At 45.7% G+C, this 13,599-nt stretch overlaps 1 protein-coding gene across 1 annotated transcript in view; it reads right to left on the bottom strand.

Moving 5' to 3' along the window:
• ATP8B1 (ATPase phospholipid transporting 8B1) overlaps positions 1 to 12,385 on the bottom strand; it is a 114,345-nt gene extending 101,960 nt beyond the window's left edge. Inside the window, exon 1 of the mRNA XM_081078402.1 lies at positions 12,081 to 12,385. The gene's annotated coding sequence lies outside the window, so the exon portion shown is untranslated. The remainder of the gene's footprint in view (positions 1 to 12,080) is intronic.
• Positions 12,386 to 13,599: the final 1,214 nt, after the last annotated feature.

Here is a 13,599-nt window from a genome sequence, read left to right as displayed (position 1 = left end):
TCCCAAATATTGCCCGGGACATGCTTATGTTAAAAAAATTATTTGTTGTTTATCTGTGATTCGGATTTCACCCTGTGCCCTGTATTTTTATTTGCTAACCTATTTATGGATCATTTGTACTGTTTTTCCAAGTATCAGCTGTGAGGTCCGGGAAAGAACCCTCATCATGGGAGTCTGGAAACCTGAGTTCAATTTCTGGTTTTGTCCATTACTAGTTCTGAGACCTCAGGCAAGTTATAGTTCCTTCACTTGCAAAAAGAGGCCAGTAAATACATACACCACATGACTGAGTGGATAAATACTACATGTGGAAAGCACAGGATTTTGCCAGCAAAGGCAGCACCATTTTGTCATATTACCCTATACACGCTGTTAGAGTGATTTGTTTTTTAGGTGAGGCCACACAAGCCAATTCAAATACCCTATTTTCCATGAGAAATTGACTGACTTTAGTGAGTTCCCATTACATACAAACTGGCCATTTCCTGCATGTGATAAACATTCTCAGCTGTGTATGGTGGTCCAGTCTATTAGACAATACTAAGTCAGCTTTCCACTGTCCTCTTCCCCCAGAAGGCAGGGCGTACGCATTTGCACAAGTGCTTTTTTGGGGGGGAGTTGGGGGGGGGGCTCAAATTTAAATGCTTTATTGCTCAACAAACAGTTAAATGTCTGATTCCACAAAATCTGTCAAAATGTAAAGGTTGACCCTAAGGATAGGAAGCACTTGTTCCCTAAGTTTCCCCAGTGTCCCTGTGGAGCTCTTCAAACCCAAGTCCATTGAGAACTGCCAGTTCTCAAGGTTTCACTTCCAGTTCTGAAGGTTTCATGTCTCCAGCCAGGAGTTCTGAATCTGTCAAAGCCTGACCTCTAGCCACTCCTGGGTGCCCCAGAAACTGCAACTTACCATGACCAAAGCTAAATTCTTAATCCTCCAGCCTGGTGCTCTGTCTCTGACACCATTACCTTCAGCCGCTTATGTTAAGAAAGTTGAAAATCACTTGGCACTTGCCTTCTAGGAGGTCCTCAAATCCAATGTCTCACCAAGACCAAGATTCCACTTCCAATTCTAAAATGCAGCTCCTACGCTCCATGTCTTATTCCCACTCACATCATCCTGGCCAAGCCTCCATCATCGCTGGCAGCAGCCCCCTGACTGGTCTCTTCCCAGCAACCCATTCTCCACATCATAGCCTGACTTATCAACTGAAACCAGAAATCAAACCTGGTCACTCCACTGCTTAAAAACACATTAATGCCCTCCTATCAGCTTGGTCTATGCCTACACCTCATTCCATACTTCTTGGAGCCATCATCACTCCCTTCTCAGTTCCCGAGACACAGCACTAAGCTCTCAGCACAGAGCCTCTGCAGATGCTGTTCCCATTGGCTCCACTAAAGGCAGGCCTGATGGGTGACCTCTTATCCTATCCTTCAGGTCTCAACTTAAGTATAATTTCCTCCAAGAGACCCTCTTGAGCTCATTTTTATTGTGGTAAAACATACACAACAACAAATTTACCATGTTAGCCATTTTTAAGTGGACAGTTCAGGGGTATTGAGAACATTCACATTGTTGTACAACCATCACCACCATCCATTTCCAGAAGTTTTTCATCATCCCAATCTGAAACTCTGTACTCAATAAACAATAACTCCCCATTCCCCCTCCCCTTGGCCCTGGTAACCCCTGTTCTACTTTGTCTCTATGATTTTGTCTATTTATTCTAAGTACTCATATAAGTGGAATCGTACAATATTTGTCCTTTTGTATCTTGCCTTCATCAGGAAGCATAAGATCCTTGAAGTTCATCCGCATTGTAGCATGTGTCAGTCTTCCTTTTGAAGACTGAATAACACTCCATTGTAGGAATACATCACATTTTGTTTATCCAGTCTTCCCCCAAAGGCCATTTGGGTTCCTCTAGGGCAGGGGTGTCAAAACTGCGGACCGAGGGCCAACTGAGGTCCGTAATCCATTGTTAATTGGCCTGCAGCAAATTCCAAAAATATATTTAGTTTACTTAAATAAATCAGGTGAGGCAATAAGTACTTCACCTTGAGTGAGTGGCCCGGCTGTTTGTGTATTTTACCGCATATGGACCTTGGTAAAAAACATTGAAAAAAGTTTGGACACCCCTGCTCTAGGGCCATTTTAAAGTAAGCTCTCATTATTCTCTTAGTAACGTCTTATTGTCCTTTAAGTGCTTATCATAGATTGTAATTCTAATAATGTCAGCTTGTTTCACATCTCTTTTGTCCAATATTCTGTTTAATATCTACTCTTGCCACCCCAACCCCACCCAACAACCCTGTGTACTCCACACGAGGGGGAGGACCATGTCTGTTTTTTTCATTCCTGTATTAATCACCAGTACCTGTCACAGGGCCCGCAGTGTAATACTGTAATTTATTAAATAATTATTTAATAAATAATTGTTGAATCCCTGAATGAAAGAAAATCATTCGGCCACTAGAAAGCCACCAGTCTTTAGATATACTGGCAATTTCCATGGACTTTGTACTCAACTGTGAAAAAGAAAACAAATTAATGCGTGCATGCATACGCACACACATTTAGCTTTCTGGGCACAACCAATTCCCTTTATAATGTGTCAGTCTATTTGTGACTAGCACACCTTTCCATTTCCTGTGTTCTTTTCAAAAATGCATCATGTGTTGGGTGAAAAAGGTGAAGGGATTAAGAAGTACAAATTGGTAGTTACAAAATAGTGACAGGGATGTAAAGTACAGTATAGGGAATATCATCAATAATATTGTAATAACTATGCATACTGGGTATTGGACTGATCAGAGGGAATCATTCTGTAAATTGTATAGATGTCTAACTACTATGCCGTATACCTGAAGCTAATATAAAATATTGAATGTCAACTGTAATTGGAAAAAAAAAAGAACACAACATGTGCAAAAATAACATCAGTATTCGTCAATATAGAGAAATTAAGTAAGTATTGATAAATGCTACCACATGGTTGGTAGAGTGCAGTGCTCTTAACAACAAGGTTGCCGGTTCGATCCCCACATGGGCCACTGTGAACTGCACCCTCCACAACTAGATTGAAACAACTACTTGACTTGGAGCTGATGGGTCCTGGAAAAACACACTTAAAATAAATAACATTTAAAAATAAAAATAAATGCTACCACACGGATGAACCTGAAAAACATTATGCTAAGTAAGTCAATCACAGAAGACCACATATTGTATGATTCCACTTATATAAACTGTCTAGAATAGGCAAATCCAGAGTCAGAAAGTAGATTAGAGGTTGCCAGGAGCTGAGGGCAGAAGGGAATACGAGCAACAACTAAAGGCTACAGGATATCTTTTTTGGGGTGCTGAAAAGTTTCTCAAATAGACTGTAGTGATGGCTGTACAACTCTAAATATACTAAAAACCATGGAATTGTACACTTTAAAGGGATGAATTGTATGGTATATGAATTATATCTCAATACAGCTGTTTGTAAAAGACAGCATATGTGTATTGAGATGGGGGTGGCCAGCCTGTGTATTGGAGGGTTGGGAAGAGCTTGCCTTCCCAACTAGATAACGCACCACACAGGGGAGGAAGGGAGTAGAGCCTTGTCAGCACCTTTGGCAGCAGACCTGGAGGGGCAGCGTTTTCTCTTGCAGAGGAGGCCTCCTTGCCCCAAGTACCCTGTGAGTTACAGACCATCTTCCTTCCAATACCAGTAAAGGCTTCTGTTTCATGCACATCCTCTCCTTTTTCTAACACCACCCCTCTCCTCCACCAAAGGAGGAAGACATGATCTGCTGATAAACACAGTTCAAGTTCTCGGAACCAAAACTTATACAAATACACATATTTCTGAAGGGCCTCTTTATAACCTATTATGAGTGATCTGAACGCAGCCCACTGAATTTACAGCATTTGGAAACTCAGATTTTCGTCAGCTACCCAGGCTCTGCCAAGGAAGTTATCTTTGGCTTTTCTTTCTCTCACACTTCATATCCAAGCTGTCTGGAAATCCTGTTGGCTCTACCTTTAAAATATATCCACAACCTTCTCTCTCTCTCTCAGACATCTCACCTGGGTCCAGGCCTCCTAAACGGTCTCCACACAGCAATCAGAAGGAACCTTTGAAAACTCAACTCAGATCACAGATCTCGCTTCTCCAATGCGCAATGTCCTACACCGACACCATCCCCTGGCCATTTTGCACAAAGTCAAAGAGCCAAAGTCCTCACCAGCTTCTGGAAGCCCTGCACAAGGGAGGCTCCCCTACCTCTCTGCTCTCGTCTTCTCCTGCCGCCCCAACCCAGGTATGAAGAACAGCCTACTACCTGTTCATCAGACTTCAGAGGAGCCAGGCATGCCCATGTTAGGGCCTCTGCACCAAGAAGTTTGTCCTCTGCCTGGACACTCGTCCCTCATAAATCTTTTCTTCAGCGTCATCTCCTCCACTCTACAATTGCATCCTGATGCCTGGGCCCCCAATCCCTTTACCCTGCTCAGATTTCTCTTGTTATCCCATGTAGCACTTATCTTCAAACATACCATAGAATCTATTATCTTCATTCTCTACCGTCTCTCTTCCCTCCTAGAATGTGAGCACCTTGAGGGCCGGCTCTTTACCGCCTTGATTCACTGACAGGTGCCAAGTGCCTGGCACTCTGGATATGCTCCATAAGTATCTGTTGACCGTGGGGCTGGCTAAGTGAGGCCTCTGTTTCAGACACTGTAAAGCTAAAGCGGGGGGAATGACTGAGGAGACAGGAAGTTCCCGAGGAGTTTACTTCTTTGGCCATTCAAGCTAGAACTCAGGAAATGAGACCAATAGTTAACTAAGAGTTCAGGGCCTGAGCAAACTTTCTTCAAGTTTTAAAAACAGTGTTGGTCCAAGTAATCGCAAAGACACATTGGATGTGACTTATGTCACCGCTCACGCAGTCTGAGGTTCTCAAACTGACTCTAAAAATGTTCACCATGTTTCTCTATGTAAGAGGGAAAGCCTAAGACTGATTTAAAAAAAAAAAATTCTAAATGATCTTAAACAAGTTGAGCTACAGGAAGTATCAACCCTCTGAGAGATTAGCCGTGTGACAGTACCCTTTTTCTGGCTGGGACTAGCATTGGATAGGAAGGTGGAATGATACCCAAGATGGTGATATTTGGGGCTGATTTGAAGACTTTTTTTTTTCTTACTTAAAAACAAAACAAACAAACAAAAAACCCTGCTAAAAGTAAACATGCAAATCCTTATTTGGATTAATTTTCAGGGCACAGTATGAGCATCCACTCACATGGGACTGTATTGTTGTCTAGAAAATATAGATTAAGATGCCTGTAACATAGACGGACATCAATACAGAAAGTCTTCTGGTTTTTATGCTGCTCCACCTACAAACCCATTATCACGACACAGACGCAACATTGGATTGTTCTGCCACTTTATAGTCTGTAACTTGCCTTAAAGCTCATGTTGAAAATCTTGGTTTCTACCCTAAGGTAAAAAACAATGACTTTTAAGTATTCAATTTTTTAAACATCTAAAAATCAGTTTTTCTCACATTCTAAACTTCCCTCCATCAAAAACAAAAAAAGTATTTTTATCCAAGTCAATTCTGGAGGAAAGTTAAGGATTTTTTTCTCCACGACAGAAGGTCCTTTCCAGAAGGCAGCTTTGGTCTGCAGAGGTCTCCAGGTCGTGGAGCCAGGTCTCCTGAGTTTTTACGCCGGCCCTGGCACAGAGCAGTGTCAGCCACACCGCAGGCCGGTTGGGTGATGGAATGCCAAAGGACTACCAGCTTTGTCAGAGCAGCTGCTGGTGAAAAGGAGAAGTGTGTGGCTGCTCTTCACGTGTCTTCACCACAACCATCCTCCCAGCAGTTCCCCAAGTTCTTATCTCCAAATTGTTTTGGAGGAAAGTGTGGTATTAAATACTACATGTCTCTGCCCATCTTAACCACTTTCTATGAAACAGAAATCTCACAAAACTGAATAAGATCTCAAAAACCACAATGAACAGGTGCTCGTATGTCCATGTTCATAATAGCACAATTCACAATAGCTAAAGGTGGATACAACCCAAGTGCGCATCGACAGATAAATGGGTAAAGAGAATGTAGTTTGTACCTACCCATGGAATATTATTCAGCCTTGCAAAGGAAGTGGAAGGAAATTCTGACACAGGCTATGACATGGATGAATCTTGAGGACATTATGCTGAATAAAATAAGCCAGTCACAAAAGGACAAATATTGTATGATTCCACTTATATAAGGTACCTTAGAATAGCCAAATTCATAGAGACAAATAGAACAGAGATTCTCAGGGGCTGAGGGAAAGGAGAAATAGGGAGTATGTGTTGAATGGGTACAGAGTTTCTGTTTGTAATGATTACAAAGTTCTGGAGATGGATAGTGGTAATAGTTGTACGATATTGTGAATGTGCTTATTGTCACTGAAGTCACACTTTAAAATGGCTAAAATGGTAAATTTCCTAAGCATTTTATCACAATTAAGAAACCCCCATGAAATAAACTTCTGCACTAAGGTGAGATCATGGAGAACCTCCTCTCCTCCCAAAGTTGTTCTGGTGCCAAAAGTATATTTTCACTTAATTCTCACAATCTCTGTAGACTGATAAACCCCACTCTTAGTTTCACTGTTTTATCAAAAATTCTGGAGACTTAGAGGCCCACAAAAATTCTTAGTGCCTGGTTTAGAGGCTCTCACATTTATTTCCAATATGGCAGTTGGGCCAACATTTTCCAGCATGAAATGTACAAAACCTGACCCATCCATCTCCCACATGAGTGAATATTTAAATCACTCAAGTCAAATGATTATCTATTTTCTTATAAAGAATATGAAATGTTTTTTTCTGGGTCCACAGATCACATACAGGTTTCAGAGAATGGTCTCAGTAGTTCACTGTGTCCCAAGAAGACAGAGTAAGGATTTGGGTACAAGTCTTCTCACACTTTATAAAATCAGTAACACACCCAACCCATGGACGCTTTCCCAAACAGCAAGGATGGACGGCTAGAGGCTGTGTGTAAGGACAGTGGATAGTGCTTGGTGCCTGAGGCGTTCCAATGAGGATATTCCTGCTCAACTCAATTTGAGTAAAGGTTAGAAAACTGATTTCAAACACGGCCTGCACAAAATCAAACAAACCTCAACCCTGGTGGAACAAAAGCCACTCAGTAAAGAGACAAAGCCATAAACGACAGCCCTGTAAATAAAGACCAAAGCTACCAGCCAAAGGTCAGGCTACACATGTGCTCCATGCAGAAGTGCCAGGTTTCTCAGTCACACCGTGGGGAGGTGGTTGTCACCAAGGAAGGACTGCTCTAGAACAAGGGTGACTTCCATCTCCCTAGGAGTCAGCGGGCTTCCCACCCTGACCCTCCACAGCATCCAGGCTCAGCACTCCCTTATGAAATGCAAAGTCAGTCGACTTGGAGACAGACTGATAATGAAACACACAGCTTCAGGGCTGGAAGTGGCCTGGGCCATCCTCCAGGGTCTAACGCAACAAACTCTCCTCGCAGAGAGGGACAATGTCCAGGGCAGGGAGAGAGAGAACACTTGATCAACTTTCTTACCAAAGAAGAAAAAAAAAAAAAAAAAACCCACAACTCAGGCCCTCTGAAAACCTCACAAGCCTCCATGAAGCAGGGAGGTAATCCCCTGCATAGCCCCTGGGGAGAAGATGCTCAAGCCATTTTAAAATCAATGACTGACTGAATGAATGGGATTGTACCAAGTGTCTGTCATTAGCGACACTTACCAGGTGCCACCGCTAAGAAACCAGGTGGAGAGCACAGATCCTTTAAAGAAGGCTCAAGGTGCAGAAACACCTGAATTTTGAACAGGAAAGAGTAATTTACAAAAACAAAACAAAACCAAAAAAATAAATCGGAAGTATGGCGGCTGAGGGCGAGGGAAGACAGACAGGAAGTGAGGGTTAAAGGAGACATAGCTGCACTCAGTGTGTCTCAAGGGCTTCCACTGTGCAGAAGGAAGAGCACCCAGGTGAGAGCAGCCAGGGACCCACATGGCTGTGACTGAGTGGGCATGTCCCTAGGTCACTAGCAGCCCAGTTCTTTGTGCTACCCAGAGCCCCCACTCCAGAATGCAAGCCCTGGATCTGGAGGTTCAAAACTTCACCCCTACCTAGGGGACTTTCTTGCCAGTGCCTGATGCAAATAGGTACCTACGTTTGCTAAATAAATGCTAACATATAAGAGATCCCTGCTTCCTACACCGTCTAGGACAAAGGCAATGAATTGCGGGAAGAGCGATAAATATTTACTGCGCGATCTCAACAACAACACAACAGTAATGTCTACTGTTTGTGGAACTCTGTGCTAAGCCCCTTTAGCTAAATTCTTTCATTTGGAACTCAACAAACAACCCTATGAGGTCCTGCTGTTGTTATTTCATTTTACAGTAAGGAAACTGAAGCTATAAGGATTAAGTAACTTGCTCTAGGTTTTACAGCTAGGAAGTGGTGAGGCCTGGATTCCAAGGTTAGGTCAAAGGAATCCAAAGAGTACGACTAACCTCTTCTTACTGCCACCTCTGGGCTCAGTGTGTGCAGCGACCAGTTATCAAATATACTAGTTCCCATTGCGCATGGTTTTGGCAACAATTTATTTTAAAATGAAATGCATTTAGAAATGTTAAAAACAGTATTTACGTGTTCCAAAATGACCAGATAATAAAAATTTGTTTTCTGAGAATAACAGTGAGAAACAAGACTGTTGTGCTTCTGTGTGTGTGTGTGTGTGTGTGTGTGTGTGTGTGTGTGTATGCGTTCTCGACTCTTCCTCCATAATGCCAGGTCTTCAGTGACATAGGACTTCAAAAGATCTTAGACTGGGCATTATTTTTATCTGGGCACAGGGATGGCTATTCAGGAGTAACTTGGTTAACAGAAGAAAGAAGAATAAGCTATCTTTTTGTGTGTTATTAAAATTCTCCTTGCAGCAAATTAATTTTTCTTATCTTAATAAGGTAACAAAACATCTGCAGTCATGAAAACAATTAATTTAATTGAATGATGCCAACAACCAGACCTGAAAACTCACAAGATACCTAAAGACCTCACAAAAAAAAAACTTCCTAAGAAATTAATCTAGACGCAAATTCTAAAATTAAGTCCTAAGAAACTTCAACATCACCTCTCTTTAGAGATATGGGTCATGAATGGGCCCCATAAAACTCATTCTGGTACCTAAAAAGCAAATTCGTCTGCATTCATAAGAGCATAGGCTTGGGCGGCTGGGTGGCTCAGTTGGTTAAAGTGCAAGTTCTGAACAACAGGGTTGCTAGTTTGATTCCCACATGGGCCAGTGAGCTGCGCCCTCCACAACTAGATTGAAGGACAACTACTTGGAGCTGATGGGCCCTGGAGAAACACACTGTTCCCCAATAAAAAAAAAAAAAAAAGTCTTTAATCCCTTAAAAAAAAAAAAGAGCATAGGCTTCTTTTACAATGATTGAAACTAAAGAGCAAAGGTAACTAGTAGATTAAAATCTCTCTGGAATGGGTTATAAGGGTCACCAGGATTCCATGAGTGCTGTTTATGAAAAACAAAATGGAATTGAGATTAGTAAGGCAATACACTATTTAAAATATACCAACTACCTAGGCATCATACTAATTTAAAAAATGTCAGTTTAATAAAGAAAACAAGAAAACATATGGATCAGTCACCTGTTCTCTCATTTAATTCTCTCAACCCAAGCAGGCTAATAATTATCTTTTTCCCCCCAGTAACTGGGGTTCAGAAATTTTAGGAATTCATCTGAGGTTATACAATTTAAAAAGTATATAAATATAATAAAAATAAATTGTAAAAATTAAATACAATTTAAGTAAAAGAAATGAAATCTGTGGGAATCTAAATCCATGTTTTCCACTGCTCCTTGCTTTCAAAGGAAGACAGAGAAGGAAGAAAGGAAGGAAGGAAGGAAGGAAGGAAGGAAGGAAGGAAGGAAGAAAGGAAGGAAGGAAGGAAGGAAGGAAGGAAATACAGACAGACAGGGAAAGAAACATTTTACAGTCAGATCTGGTCAGTGTCATTGATGCTAAGATCACAGAGACTGAAATCCAGATTAAACACGGAACTAGTCCTACTTGACTTACACCTGCAGCTTCTTTTCGTTAAGCCATATGCTTTACCAATTCATTATTTTTAAAGCGTCAGTTATAAAAACTAAAAACAAAACATCTCCCAGTTCTATCACTAACAGGTAGTAAGTGCACACTTGCATGCATTTTCCTTAAAACAAAAACCAGAAGCCTGAAAGTAGCCAGAGCTGCTCTCACACAGATGGTATTTGTGTTCATTAGCATTAACCCACATGGGTCTTGTTTGGCCCTCAATAACAGACATGAAAAATCACTAAAAGTTACCAGAGCACCAGCCACTAGAAAATGGCAAGTGAAAAAAGCTGTTAAGGTTCCTTACCTATTATAAAATTAGGAGGCCTTCACTACATAATGAAAACCATTAAGAGAATTCAGAGGGGTAATTGCAGGCAGACTGACTTCTCCCCAGACAGTAATCAGCTAATAACTATTAATCATCTTTTGCACAGTCCATGCATTTATAATAGTTTTTCTTTTGTTTTTTGTTTGTTTGTTTGTTAGTTTGTTTTAAGGCTTGCAATAATAGGCCCAGAGTTAATCAATGGTGTTTTAGGTCTAACACAAAAGTACTCCTGAGACGATGAAAATCAGAACTTCTATTTCACGTTTTGTGTTGTTTTCTCTTTTTATACGCACTTGTATTTACTATCACTGCAGACTTTTTATCACTCATCATTTTTCAGTTTCTGTTCCTAGAAGCCGTTAACCTTGGTCCCTAACCTACTGTTTGGCGGATAAAGTTCAAGCACTTCGCCTACGTTGTCTCTTTTAATTCTCAAGGAGTGGAGAAAGACATCTGAAGGCAATGCAACGTGGAAGATGGGACGGAATCTCTTCTCAAGCCAACAGGGCGGACGGGTTTCCGGGAGGGGAACTCCGCGGCGTCCGGAGCGACCCAAGCAGGACTTGGAGCCCGTCAGAGGCGGCTCCGGCAGGCCGAAAGGGTCGGTGAGGTTGAGGGGGAGTCACTGGGCGGAAACGTGGCCCGGGTCCCCCTTACCTGCGCATGTCAACCCCGCTCTCCGGTTCTGCCTCCTCGCCCTACCTCTGCAGCTGTCACGAATCTACGTTCCGAGGCTCCCCGCGTGGGGACCAGGCGCGCACACCTCCTGGGAGAAGTTGCGCGGACAGTTAGTTCTAGCTTTTCTTTCACTTGGGGAGGCATGGGGACGTGAGAGGTAAAACACTTGCCATTCTCTGCAACACCACCCACGCCCTACAAGTCGCGATTCCTCACGCATAAACCGAGGTGACAGCCCTGGCCATCAAACTGGGAAGGCACGGAGACGGGCTGTAGCCGTCAGTACGATGGGAGCTGGCGGATACGACCCTACAATCGCCAAAGGAACCCTTTTCCCCACCACCTCCCAACCTGCGTAAAAGCGCACAGAAGATGTCCAATGGTGCCTGGTCCCGGGGGAGGCGATCTCACCCTCCATCCCTACCCGCAGGTGCGGTCAGGTACGTCTGGCCCTAAGGTCTTTCTCGGACGCGTTGGCCTCGGCTCCCAAAGGGGGTTCCGGAAGAGCCCGGTCACGGGAGACTTCCAGAGGGGCAGCTGACACTTTGTGGGAAGCCAACGGCCCTTCCCGAGGACCCGCAAGCCCCGCCAGGCTTGACCCTCGGAGCTTAGCCCTGGTCGTGCGTGTCAGCAAACGAGCGAAGAACCCCAACGCCTCCGTGGGGTTCCGTCTCCTCCCGGCAGGTGGAAAACCCCACGGACCGCTCCACCGCGCTGCTGGCCGGGCCGGCTGTGCTCCCCCGTCCCCGAGGCCGCGAACGCGCCAGGCCCCCCACCCAAATCCCACCCGTGCGGACTCCGGAGCCCGGGGGCGCGGCGCGGAGCCCCAGAGTTCGCTGACCCGGGGGCCTCCCCGCGAGGAGGGGAAGGCCGGCGCACCCCCGCGCCGCGCCCCTGCTTACCTGGCGCTCTCTGGGCCCGGCTGGGGCATCCGCCGGGCGCGCGCCTGTCCGCGCGCTCGCTGCGCACCTGGCCGCCGCCGCCGCCGCCGCCCGCCCGCCCGGCCCCCGCTCTGGCCGCGGCGCTAGCGCTTCATGGCGCACGGGGGCTGGCCCGGGGCTCCGGGAAGCTCGTGCAGTTGGCGGCGGCTCCTCGGGCTCTCGCAGCTCGCCGATGGCTCCTCGCCTTTCCCCGCCCCGCGTCCGCGCGCCCTTCCTCCGCGTCCGCCCTTTTCCCTCCGCTCCTCGGGACCGGCCAAACTGGTTTCTCCGCTCCGGGATCGTGCCTCCAGTTTCCCTTCGGCGGCCGCGGCGCGCAGCAGGGGCTAGGGGCGGGCCCAGCCGTCCGCCCTCCTTTTGTCCCTCCTGGGGGCGGAGAGGGGCTGGACCGCGAGTCGCTGGGCGGACGACGCGGCCCAGATCCAGCCTCGCGCCCTCCGTGCGCCCCGGCTGCTGCTGCGCCCCCGGCCGTGGCCTCCGCCTCGTCCGTTCCGCGACCTGGCAGCCGTGGCCGCTTTCAGCGCCCCGGGTGCTCCCGCCTCCCAGGGGGCCGCGCTCGCCACCCCGCCCCGCCAGACTCGCGTCACTTTCCCGCAGCCCTCGGCCGTCCTGGCCACCACCCGGGGTCGGTGACCGCGCCAGCCCGGAAAGCTGGCGGGCCACGGCTCGCCCGGGACCTGAGCTCCCTCGGTAAGGGGAGCTGTACCCTCTCGATGCCAAGTCACGTTCCCGGATAGGTCACCAAATGCGCGTCGCGGTTGGACGCGCGGAGGGTGGGGAAAGAGACACCGCCAAAAGACTTCGAGAAACTTATCCTGTAATTGCAGCAGCAGGCTTTCTGCTGAGACCAAACTCCCTCACCTTTACAGGTCAATAGGAGTCAAGGTATGGCATGTAAATGGCACGATGTGGTTGGAAAATTTGGACAGGCATGCAAGGCTGATAGCTGGTGTCTGGGCATGTGAGACGGGTCTCCCTGGCAGGATATATAGTACAGTACACTCCTTACACCAGAAGAATTTTACTGCTCACTAGCTAAGGACACGCCGCTGGGATACGAATGAAGGAAAGTTGAAGAGGAATCACAGTTTGCTTAAAATGTAGTAGGGGAGATAGGATTTCACCTACCTGCAGGTCAGAGAGGCTCAGGTCATTGGATTAAGAGCTCAGAGTTGCAAAGGGGAGGCTTACGGGAGACTTCAGCAAGGAGGCCATGCTTGAGGTGACATCCAAAGACTCACACGTTTAGGAATCAGAGTTGCATGAAGAAGATATTCAAAAAGTGGTTTACTGGGGCAGCCTGATGGCTAAGTTTGTTAGAGAGGGAGCTCTGAATGACAGTGTTGCCGGTTCCATTCCCACATGGGCCAGTGAGCTGCTCCCTCTACAATTAGATTGAAGGACAACGGCTTGGAGCTGATGGGCCCTGGAGAGACACACTGTTTCCCAATATTCCCCAAAAAATTTTTTTTTAAAAATTATT

The sequence above is a fragment of the Rhinolophus hipposideros genome, assembly GCF_964194185.1.
Source record: "Rhinolophus hipposideros genome assembly, chromosome: 17".
NCBI classification, from domain to species: Eukaryota; Metazoa; Chordata; class Mammalia; order Chiroptera; family Rhinolophidae; genus Rhinolophus; species Rhinolophus hipposideros.
Note: the sequence above shows the minus strand (reverse complement) of the source record. Positions and strands in the feature narration are given on the sequence as shown.